This window comes from Elephantulus edwardii, unplaced genomic scaffold, assembly GCF_000299155.1.
Source record: "Elephantulus edwardii isolate Elephantulus edwardi_28Jun2011 unplaced genomic scaffold, EleEdw1.0 scaffold00369, whole genome shotgun sequence".
NCBI lineage: Eukaryota > Metazoa > Chordata > Mammalia > Macroscelidea > Macroscelididae > Elephantulus > Elephantulus edwardii.
This window is the reverse complement of record NW_006400119.1, coordinates 1,760,225-1,771,340: the sequence shown is the minus strand read 5'-3', so window position 1 is coordinate 1,771,340 and position 11,116 is coordinate 1,760,225. Positions and strand designations below refer to the sequence as shown.

The following is an 11,116-nucleotide window of genomic DNA, read 5'->3' as shown; positions in this document are numbered from 1 at the left end:
TTGTGAACAGACTCCCCCAGGGTCTAACCATCTTTTGGCAGAAGCATTCAACAGAACAAAATATGTGGTGCATTTAGGATGTTGGTCCTCTTGTGCATGCTGTCACTGTTAAGGTCATCAGACTCACAGTGACTTTCAGCAATCCATTGTATAGGTAATCGTCTTCTTTGGCCTGTACAAGGAAACCCAAACCTGCAGATGGCGGGCATGCATCCCATCCCCTACCTCCTATGCAGGTGGCCAGCGAGTCATGCCCCCCTCCCCAGCGCGGGTGGCCGGCGGGGGCGCGTGGCCCCCCTCAGCGTGGGTGGCTGTTGGGGGTGCACGCCCCCACCCTGCCGCACGGGTGCTCGGCGGGTGCGTGGCCCCTCTTGTGTGGGTGGCTGGCAGGCGCCCACTTCCCCCACTGCCACCATCCTGGCTCCAAGGATTCTCTCCAGAACAAGTCCACTTTGCGGCAGTGTGGTGGCTTCACTGTACCAGTCTTGAGGAGGACTGGTGCCCAGCATCCATCCTGGGTGAGGGAATCCATTGGTTCTGGCTGTGGAAGCCTCATGGAGCTGCAGCAGCTGTGCACAGCGGTGAGGGCTCTGTGGGAGGGGGTTGGGAGCCATAAGACTCACCTATTCCTCCTTGGGAATCCTTGAATTCCTGTTGTTGAGCCTCGATCTTCACTGAGGGCCAGTCATCAACTGTTTAAGTGTTCAATTATCAATAAGCCGAAGTCTGTGGAAGGCCATCATGGCCCTGCTTTAAGTGGTTCGCTGCTCCCACAGCTCACCATGCTGTCTCTGCCTCTGCCGCCATCTTGGATCTTCAAGCATCTTTAAATATTGTGACACAAGGGTTACATTTGTTTTTCAGTTCTTTCAGCTTGAGAAATGCAGTGAGTTCTTCCCTTCCATTGTAATACTTTGCATTGTCCTCCTGAGCTGCCCTTTGAAATCACCTGTTCAGCTCTTTCACTTCAACATGTTTTTCATTAGATTTGGTTTCTTGATGCACCAGTGCAATCTTTAGATTCTCTTCTGACATCCACTTCAATTTTTTTTTCTTTCTCCTCTGTTTTTGTAATGACCTTTTGCTTTCATGGTGGATAATATCCTTGATATCATCCCACACTCATCTGGTCTTCTATCATTGGTGTTCAGTGCCTCAAACCTGTTCTTAAGATGATCATGAAATTCTGATGAAATTGATTCAAGATAATATCTTGTTTTCTGCAGACTTAGTTTCATTTTCTTCAGTCTCAATTAGAACCTGCGTATGAGTAATTGATGATCTGACCCACAGTAAGCCCCTGGCCTAGTTTTCATGGCTGATATTGTGCTTCTCCAATGATTTCTTCCACAAATGTAGTCAGTCTGATGCCTATGCAGCCTATCAGGTGGAGTTTAAAACTCCAGCATTATAGCAATGTGAATGCTATCACTAATTTAACAAACTGACAGATAAGTGGTGGATGAACTTGTACTTTATTACAATCACAAGCAGTATGACCTTATTGGATAGTGATATTATCATCCATATTGCCATTCAAAGGCAAGAGTATATGATTGAAGATGGAAGTCTTCTTTCTATTTTTGCCACTGAAGTGAATATAACTGTAATTTTTTAACTATGATTGCTGTTTCCTCAATTTGATGTGTGTGAAACATTACAAGTTCTGCTTAACAGAGTAGGGACTTCTAGAAACAAAGACATATTATAAATGATTCTTAAATAAATAAAATCCATTACATTGTATCTTTAAATGTTCATTAAAATTAATAAAAATAAAGAAGTTGCTGTAGTTGCTGTCGATGTTTGGGACAATTACAACTTTGTTTTCTGTCACCCAGTGTTCCCTGGGTGTGACTTTTTGCTTAATGTCATATAGTAGTGTCTTCTAGATTGCATCAATTTACCCAGAGAAGAACAAGTCCTAAAGGATATTTTTGAGACAGTTCCTCTTTATCACAGATTTTATAAAAAAAAAAAACCCCACAACTGCAAATGCTGATAGATTGGATGCACTCAGAAACATATAATTAGCATTATTAAGCTTTAAATTAAAGATACTGTTTAAGATAATAGAGGAAGCATCTGAACTGAAGTTCTTCAGAAATGAAGAGTCACCATGGTGTTGAGACATAAACAATCCTTGGCAGTTATTAAGCTTGGCATGGAGTTAGATCTCTTGTTGGCGTCACACTTTGCCTATCAAAGGAGGTTTCTGGTTTCTAAAAATAATGATCTAATTTATAATCTTTTATTTTATTAGTATATTTTTCTATCACATTTAACAATGTCATTAAATGTTTGATATGTTAATTTTTATATGTTTATCAGTGTGTGCAGGTAGCCGGTGTATATTATGTAGTCTTTATTTACATATTGCATTGAATAAATTGCTGCTGTGTAAAATATATATATATTTTTTTAAAGCCTACCTTTCAGTTGATTCTGACCGAATGGGATGTATCTCAAGCCTCCTCCTTACTAGAAGTTATGACTCACCTTGCCACTCTTAGTTCTCTTTGGGTGTGGTTTGGTGCCCAGAGAGCTGGTATAGAGGAGTGCTCTTGGACAGCTTGACGTTTTTTGCTCTGGATGCTGAATCTAAACTGACCCAGCTTCTCTGAGAACCACAGCCAGCCAACGCACTGTTCACCAGCCTCTGCAGCAATGTACATCAGCCAGTACCAGGCACCTGGCAAGTCACCACAACTGCTTGCAGCTACCAAGTGAACAAGCCTAATCTATGAGCTTGGGACTTGCCAGACCCCCACAACCTCCAGAGCCATTTCCCTGATGGCCTATGAGTTTCTCTGAGTTTCCTTTGCAAATTATGGAACCTGAAGACAGATGGAAGTCAAGGGGATGACAGGAGGAAGTACAGCTGCTCTAATGCATGGTGGAGTGGTAGAGCAGTTTGGAAAAGTTGGACATTTGAGATCCTTCATATAACTTCTGTTCACTGAGAAATAGCTCCTGCATTTCTAGCTCTTGTCTTCAAATGCAGGTTCTGCTCTGTATCCAGCCTCCCCTGACATTACAAAGAGCAATGTCCCCAGTTTTCTCTAGAGAAGCCTTTTTCTCCATCAGGATTCAGAGGCTGTAAATCTTTATGGAAGGAAACTGTTCACCTTTTTCTCTTAGAGCAGCACATCAATTTGAACTCCTGAACTTGCTGTTAACATCCAGATTGAAGTTGTTAACAGTTACAGCTTGCTTGGCTCTAAAATCAACACTCTTGATACCAGCTTTCAGGACATCAAAAGACAAATTACACTGGGAAAAAATCTGCTGTCAAGGAACTCTCCAGAGTATTGACAAGCAACGATGTCAGTCTATAGACTAAGGTGAGCCTGGTCCAGGCTATGGTCTTCTCAGTTACTTGCTACACATCAGAGAGCTGGACAATGACTAAAGATGATAGAAGAAGAATCGATGCCCTTGAATTGAAGTACTGGAGAAGAGTCTTGAACATACCATGGGTCACCAAGAGAACAATCAGGTATGTCCTGGATTGGGTGAAACCAAGTTTCTCCTTCAAGGCTAGGATTTTGTAGCTCCATCTCATATACTTTGGGCCTATGACCAGCAGGGACTGGTCCTTGGAGAAGGACATCATGCTTGGTAGGGTGGAGGGATAGTGCAGGAAGGGAAGACAATGGATGAGATAGATTGACACAGTAACTGGAGTAATGGGTGAAGTATGTCAGAGTAGGTGAGACTCACTCGGGATAGGGCAGGCTTCAGAGCTTTTGTACATAGGGTGACTATGAGTTGTAGGTGACTGAAGGGCACATAAAGGCACTAGGGTTTCTTAGTTAAAAATACAGTAGTTGTAATTTAAAAGGCCATCTTTTATTACTGTGTAAACTGTGTGTTGTTAGGTGCCATCAAGTTGAATATGATTCATAGTATGACCCTATGAACAGCTGACCTGAGCCCTCCTTTATCAGTTGCCATCCTCTTCATCTCCGACACACTGAATCCCATTGCTAAAGTCACCATGCCAATTCATTTTATTAAGGGTCTTCCTCTCCTTCATTGACCCTCCACCTTTTCAAGCATGATGTCCCTTTCTAGGGAATCACTTCACCTCGCTACATGTCCTAGGTATGAAAGATGAAGCTTCGCCACTCCCACACCTAATCTTGCTTTTGCTCACACCAAGAATGCCCACCAAGAAGGTCTTGGAACCTTAACATCAGTTACTCTTTTTACCTGGATTTCTATCTTCAGAGATAGCTTGTTTGCTTATACTAGGCTTTTGCAGAGAACATGCCTTGGAAGAGAGGATGAAGAGACTTACTGACACAGGCATGTTATCAGGAGGAGTTGATCCTTTCAGAAGGATGTCATGCTAAGCAAAGCTGAAGGTCAGTGTAAAAGAGGAACCTCCATATGATGTGCTGCAGCAGCTGTGAGCATGGTACAAGATTGGACAGCGCCTTGCTCTCTTGCACACGGTGTTGCCGAGTTGGAGTCAACTCAGTAGAGCCCAATAACAACAATATTTTTCTTTCCATTCCCTTTGCTGTCACTCTTATTCAGATTTCCATTTTCTCCTTACTTGGTTTACCATAATATCTCCTGTGTTAGCTTTTCTTCCCAAGCTGTACACAATCTTTAACCCTCTTCAAGAAACTGTTTCCTCTTAACTTCCTAAGAACTGCCAGGAAGAAAATTCCAAGTCCTCTAATTGTCTTTCATCCTGTCTATAATTGGATAAAAATCTCATTTACAAAGCTTTTTATATTTCACTGACTCCTGGTTTAAACCCTTAACTTTACCAGGTCAAAAATCTAGGCACTTCTTCATTGACATGTTGTTGTTGTTATGTGTTATGTGCCGTCGAGTCGCCTGCAGCTCATAGCGACCCTGTGTACAACAGCCCTAAACCCTACTCTATCCTGTCCCAATCTCACTGTCTCTGACATACCTACCTCCATTACCCCAGTCACTGAATCAATCCATCCCAAAGAGGGTTTTCTTCTCCTTCACTGTCCCTCTACCCTCCCAAGCATGATGTCCTTCTCCAAGGATTGGTCCCTCCTTGCAACATGTCTGAAGTATGTCAGATGAAACTTCAGAATCTTTGCCTCTAAGGAGCAGCCTGGTTTAACCCTCTACCGGATGAACCTGTTCATTTTCTTAGCAGTTCATGGTATATTCAGTACTCTTCTCCAACAGCACAGCTCAAAAGCATCGATTTTCCTTCTATCCTCCCTAGTCTCTATCCTCCCTAGTCATTGTCCAAATCTCTGATGCATAACAAGTGATTGCAAAGACCATGGCCTGTATCAGGTGCACCTTAGTTTCCAGAGTGACAATATTGCTCTTCAGTACCCTGGAGAGGTCCCTAACAGCAGACTTCACCATTGCAATATGCCTTTTAATTTCCTGGCTGCTGGTGCCATGAATGTTGACTGTGGATACAAGTAAACTAAAGCTGTGAACAATCTCAATCACTTTGCCATCCACCCTGATGCTGCAAATTGGCCCAGTGGTGAGAATTTTTGTCATCTTGATATATTGAGCCTCAGTCCATATTAAACTCTGCAGTCCTTGACCTTCTGCAGCAAGTGCTTCAGGTCTTCCTCAGTTTCAGCAAGCAGGGTTGTGTCATCAGCATAATGCAGACTGTTGATGAATCTTCCACCAATCCTGATGCCACACTTCTCCTCATAGAGCCCCGCATCCCGGATAATCTGTTCTGCATATGGGTTGAAAAGGTATGGAGACAGGACACATCCCTGGCGTACACCCTTCCCAATTTTGAACCATGCAGTGTTTCTTTGCTCTGTTCTGATGACTGCCTCCTGGTCCAAGTATAGGTTTCACATTAGCATGATCAAGTGTTCTGGGATTCCCATTCTTCTCAGAGTCAGCCACAGTTTTTTATGATCCACAAAGTCAAACACCTTTGCATAATCAATGAAACACAGATGGACATTCCTCTGGTACTCCCTACTTTTAGCCACGATCCATCTACCATTAGCTACAATATCCCTAGTACCACAACCCCTTCTAAAGCCAGCCTGCACTTCTGGCAGTTCTCTGTTGATGTGCTGTTCCAGTCTTATCTTAAGGGTCCTGTTATTCCCCTCAGGTGGGAATAATCTATATTAAGGCCTTTCTCTCCAAGTCATGCTTAACTCTTTCATAAAGCTTCTCTTTTATCACAATTAATTCACTAACATAAATTATAATGCCATATGGTTATGTTCTGTTTGCATGACCTGAGTACCCTTTGTTAAAATTACCAGAGGCTTTATTAAATGTGTTAAATATGTATATACCCCACCTCTTTGGTGAAGTTATAATCTTTAAAGGCATGATTCTTTGAGTTGTAGGATATAATCCTGCTAGTTTCATATCGGCACAGGTTTGGGAGAAGTTTTTGCATATAATAGGCATATGAGAATATTTGCTGAATTACTTACATCATAAAAATTATGTAATAAGATATTTCTGTGGACGTAAGTATTACAAAAGGCAATATCTACTGCTCATATTCTCTCATGCTGAACTGAAGAGAATAAAATATTACTTGAAATAAGTGGAAAAAACCCTCTAACGAAAATTCATTGTAGTCGGGTCAGAATGGGCTCATAGCTGACCCTGCAGCAGGTTTTGCAGATTGCAAGAGTTTGACCATTTTTCTTCCAAGGAGGCCCTGGTGGATTTGAACCACTAGAGAGGCACTGCGTTTGAGTTCTAGTGCAACTGCCTACATACTACACCATCAGAGCTTCCTTGGGTTAAAAAAAATGGGATTTTGGTATGTAACCAAATCCAGAGTAATCGCTAGAATTAGAAAGTATTAAAAAGAATTAAAAGAAAGGGCTTTCCTCCTGGATGAAGGGTTGTCCTGCCCCTCCCTCTCCCTGCCTCCCTGCTGGCAGCCGGGGTCTCCCTTGATGGCTAAAGGCTCTGGAACTCAGGCCCTGGTGAAAGGGCCCTTGCTCAGCATCCAGCTCCTGTGAGCCCAGTGAGGCCTGAGGTCTCGTCAGAGGGCCCAGCCCTACATGGTGGTGCTCCCTAAAGGGGGCGACATGCCTGCTCCTGTTCAGCCTATCATGAATACTGTTTGAATTAACAAGGAGCAAAGGAGCTCTCTGTCCCTGGATGAGGCAGAGCCTGAGGCCAAGGGGGTGCCTGCAGAGACTGTCTTCCGATCCCCATGTCCCCGTGGCACACACACCTAGAGATGCATGGTTTGGCACAGACTTTTGTCAGGAAGCCAGCCATCAAGTGCAGCACAAAAGCAGACTCACTGAGTCTGACCAAAGGCTTGCTCCTGAAGGAGACCCAGGCTTGTTTGAAAGCAATCAGAGGACTCAGCAAGAGCTCGAAATGCCAGAGACAGCCCAATGTCAATTTCAGGTGGGTAAAGGCAGAGTAATCTGGCTTACACAAGAGCATTCAATGCTCTCTTCCCTCAGAGAACCTACACAGACCTGGAAAATCAGCTTGTAACCCATTTCCTCAAAAGAAAACTCCCAGGATCTCCCAAGCTGCACGAAACCTGGGCTTATATTGCCCAACTCCAAGTTCCTGCTCAGCCTGCAGCCTTGGCTTTGAGACCATGGATACCCCATCAGAGAACCAGGGAGACAAAGCCACGTTGAGGGGCTTCAGCTGGGAATAAGAACTACTATTGTAGGAACTGTGAGATGAGGACTTGTATGAGCTCATGGTCTGGTTCTTCAAAAAAGGAGAGACTGCCCAGGCCAAGTACTCATAGTTTAGAATGAAAAGGTTCTATCCTATCAATGCATCCCGGTTCAGCTTATGCAAGAAGGCAAGGCAAGGGTGCCATTTCTTAGGAGGACTGAGTAGGAGATTGATGAGTTGATAGAGCTAGAGAACTTTTAATTGTAAAGTAGAGACCATAGCCATTCGAAATGCCTTGGCAGTACTCGGGCCAGTGGACATGGACAATCTTGGTTTTGTTTTATGTAGCTTCTTATATTTCACACATATTCTCATGAAAAATGTGCTCTGAGAATTGCCTTCTGATTGCTCTGCCTGGAGACCAGCTCACTTACAAGTCCCTAAAGTCATGGTGACTGAATTAAATTCCACATGATTTCAAGTTTTGCATCCCAAGGAATGGTATTCCTGCATAGAAGAGCATTCAAACACTGTTACCACTATTTTGTGCTTCTTAACGACCTTTAGGAAGAGCTAATTATTTCTTAGCTTCCTTTGAGACCTTGCACATTGCAGTAGTATTTCTTTCCATCATCCTTCCTTTCTTGCGTTTTTTTAAAAATTATTTTTATTTTGTATTGGTTTGCATACAAAATTCACATACATTGTGTTTCATTTATGAATATTGTATTTTGCGTATTCTTTCACTCACAAAAAAATTATTCTTTCACTCACATTGTGTTTCATATGATCATTCCCACACACTGTATTTTATAAAGTTAATCACCATTGATCTATGCCCTCTGTCATCCCATCTTTTCAGGTCTCCTCTAGATCTCTCCTCATTCCTTCACTCCCTCTCCTTTGCTTTTTCCCCTTTGCTTTCCCCCCTCCCTTCTTTCTTTTCCTATCTTTTTTCTTGTAATTTCAAATTAAGGTCTTCTTGAAAACCTGCAAATTAGTCATTAGTATAGTCATGGGAACCTGAACAAAAGGAGCCAGACTAGGACTATTGGACCCTTCTCTAAAGCAGTTAGTATTTGAGAAAAAAAAAATAATTAAAAGAAAGAATTAAAAAGAATGTGAATGAACAAAGTTTCCATCTTGAGCTGATTATAAAATACTGTGGGAACTGCTATTTCATTTAATTGTAAATAATTTTTGCTCATTGTTTATATATACTTGACTAAAAATTTATCATTTGAATATAAAAGGCAAACAATTTTTTTGTAAGTAATATCTTCCATAAACAATGGCATTTCTAAGAATTTCTCTATTAGGAAACATTCAAGTCAATATTTAGTTTCCACATGAACCTTCATCACACAGACATTGGTCTGCACTCACACAAACAAATAGAATAGATTTAGTTTTTGGCTCAAGACATATTTCCCCCTAAGTTCTTTTTTTTTTTTTAAATTTTTTATTATTTTGTGTGCGTGTACCGTCAAATCAGATCTGACTGGTACAGGAGGATATTGCGCCTCCTTCTCCGGCAGAGCATCTGGTGGATTCGAACCGTGTTCCTCTGGGATTGCAGTGCAGCTTCTTGCCACTAGGCCACCAGAGCTCCCCTTCCCCCTAAGTTCTTAAAGAACATATTAAAAATTCTGTCTACAACAGAACATTCTTCTTTTTAAAAAAAAAAAATCTACTCAGCTGAGAGCACAAAATTATATGCTGTTGGGTAAGAACATTTGGTAGATCTATTACAGTTTAACTGTCTATTCCCTAGGGAGTGCTCATAGCCTACTCAGTAGGAAATTGCATTGCCAAGTCGAAGAGAGACAGTTCGAATCTACCAATTGCTCTGAGAGAGAAAGATGGAAAGTCTCCTTCTGTGTCATTTACAGCCTCTGAAAACCTGCTGGAAGACTCAATGGTGGTGAGGCTTTGAGGTATCTATTCCCTACAAGCAGTCTCAGCTGAAGATGTTAAGTGTGGATCAATAAAAGAGTCTTCCTCCCATTTTTTAAAAAATCACACTTATATAGGAAAGTTACTGTAAATTCTAATCCCATTCTTTCTATTAACCAACCTAATTTAATGACTGCTTGTAGTTGCCTAATAAAGTATCTCATAAAACTATAATGGAAATTTTTCCTAAATTGTTGAAAGCCAGTTTCAACCAGGAGCTAAAATATGAAAATGTTGAAAAAGTAAGTGAATAGTCACAATACAAAATATGTGTGAATTTTTGAATGGAAAATCAGTTTGCTCTGAACTCTCATCTAAAAAATAAAATAATTTTTTAAGACATTAAAAAGCAAAATGAACACATTTCAGAGATATCATTTACAACAGGAAAAATCTAGATGTAATTTTGGCTTTGCATTACAAAATACCTTTAAAATAAATTTTTAATTAGTAAATATGTGCCTTGGTACGTATAGTCATAAGTCACACTTGTTGTTATTATTATGTATCATCAGGTCGCTTGCAACTCACAGTGACTCTGCACAATAGATCCTCAGCCAATCCCACTGTCTCTGAGACCCCTAAACCCATTACATCAGTTACTGTGTCAGTTCATCTCCTCTGGGGTCTTCCTTTTGTGTGCTGTTCCTCCATCCTTTCAAGCATTATGTCCTCCAAGGACTGGTCCCTCCTGGCAACATGCCCAAAGTATGTGAGGCGGAGCTTCAAAATCTTTGCCTCAATAACAAGCCTACTGAATATGTATCCTAAACAAGTAGGTGATTGGGTTAGGAATAAAAAATACTAAACATTCAGATAATGATAATTGTGATAGGTTATGAAGTTGGTGATACAGTTTATCTAGGTGGAGAAAAACATTCTGGACTAGTAGCCGATGCCTTAACGGGAAGGAGTTGCACTGCCAGCCCAAAAGCACGGGGTTCTAATCGGCCAGCTACTCCTCAGAATAAAGATGGGCAGTGTCTTGTGTCATTTACTGTATTTGAAAACCTACTAGAGGGTCAGCTATGAGTCATTTCTGACTCAGTGGCATTAAACAACAATTTGTTGTTGTTAAGTGCTGTTGAGTCTCAGGGGACTCATAACGACCCTAGGAAGGAGAGTGCTCAACTCTTGGGTGCCTTTCATCCTCTCTCCAGGTTCATAGGGTTTCAAGAGGCAAGCTATTATGGAAGTGGATGCCACTCCTGCTTCCAAGCTTGTTTTAATCGGGGAGTTTCACCCAACACTGTCCACCATGGGTAACCAACCATTAACGCATTTGACACATCAGCATCACAGTGTTCAGCCTCACAGCAACCACAAGTTACCACTGTACAGCAAGTGGACACACCAGGGCTATATGACGTAGAGGAATGTTAAACAATTTAGTACATGCAAAATAAAAATCTTTTAGGAATTCAAGTAGACTTGAATCCAAGTGTTAACTAAGTTCTTAAATGGGTAATTATATCTTCCAGGAGACAAGTGGCAATTTCTAGAGACATTTTAGGTTGTCACAACTTGGAGGACGTGTTATTAGCATCTT

The 11,116-nt window shown here is 41.5% G+C and overlaps 1 pseudogene; it reads left to right on the top strand.

Moving 5' to 3' along the window:
• Positions 1 to 6,860: 6,860 nt before the first annotated feature.
• On the top strand, positions 6,861 to 7,645 carry LOC102867288 (annotated as a pseudogene).
• Positions 7,646 to 11,116: the final 3,471 nt, after the last annotated feature.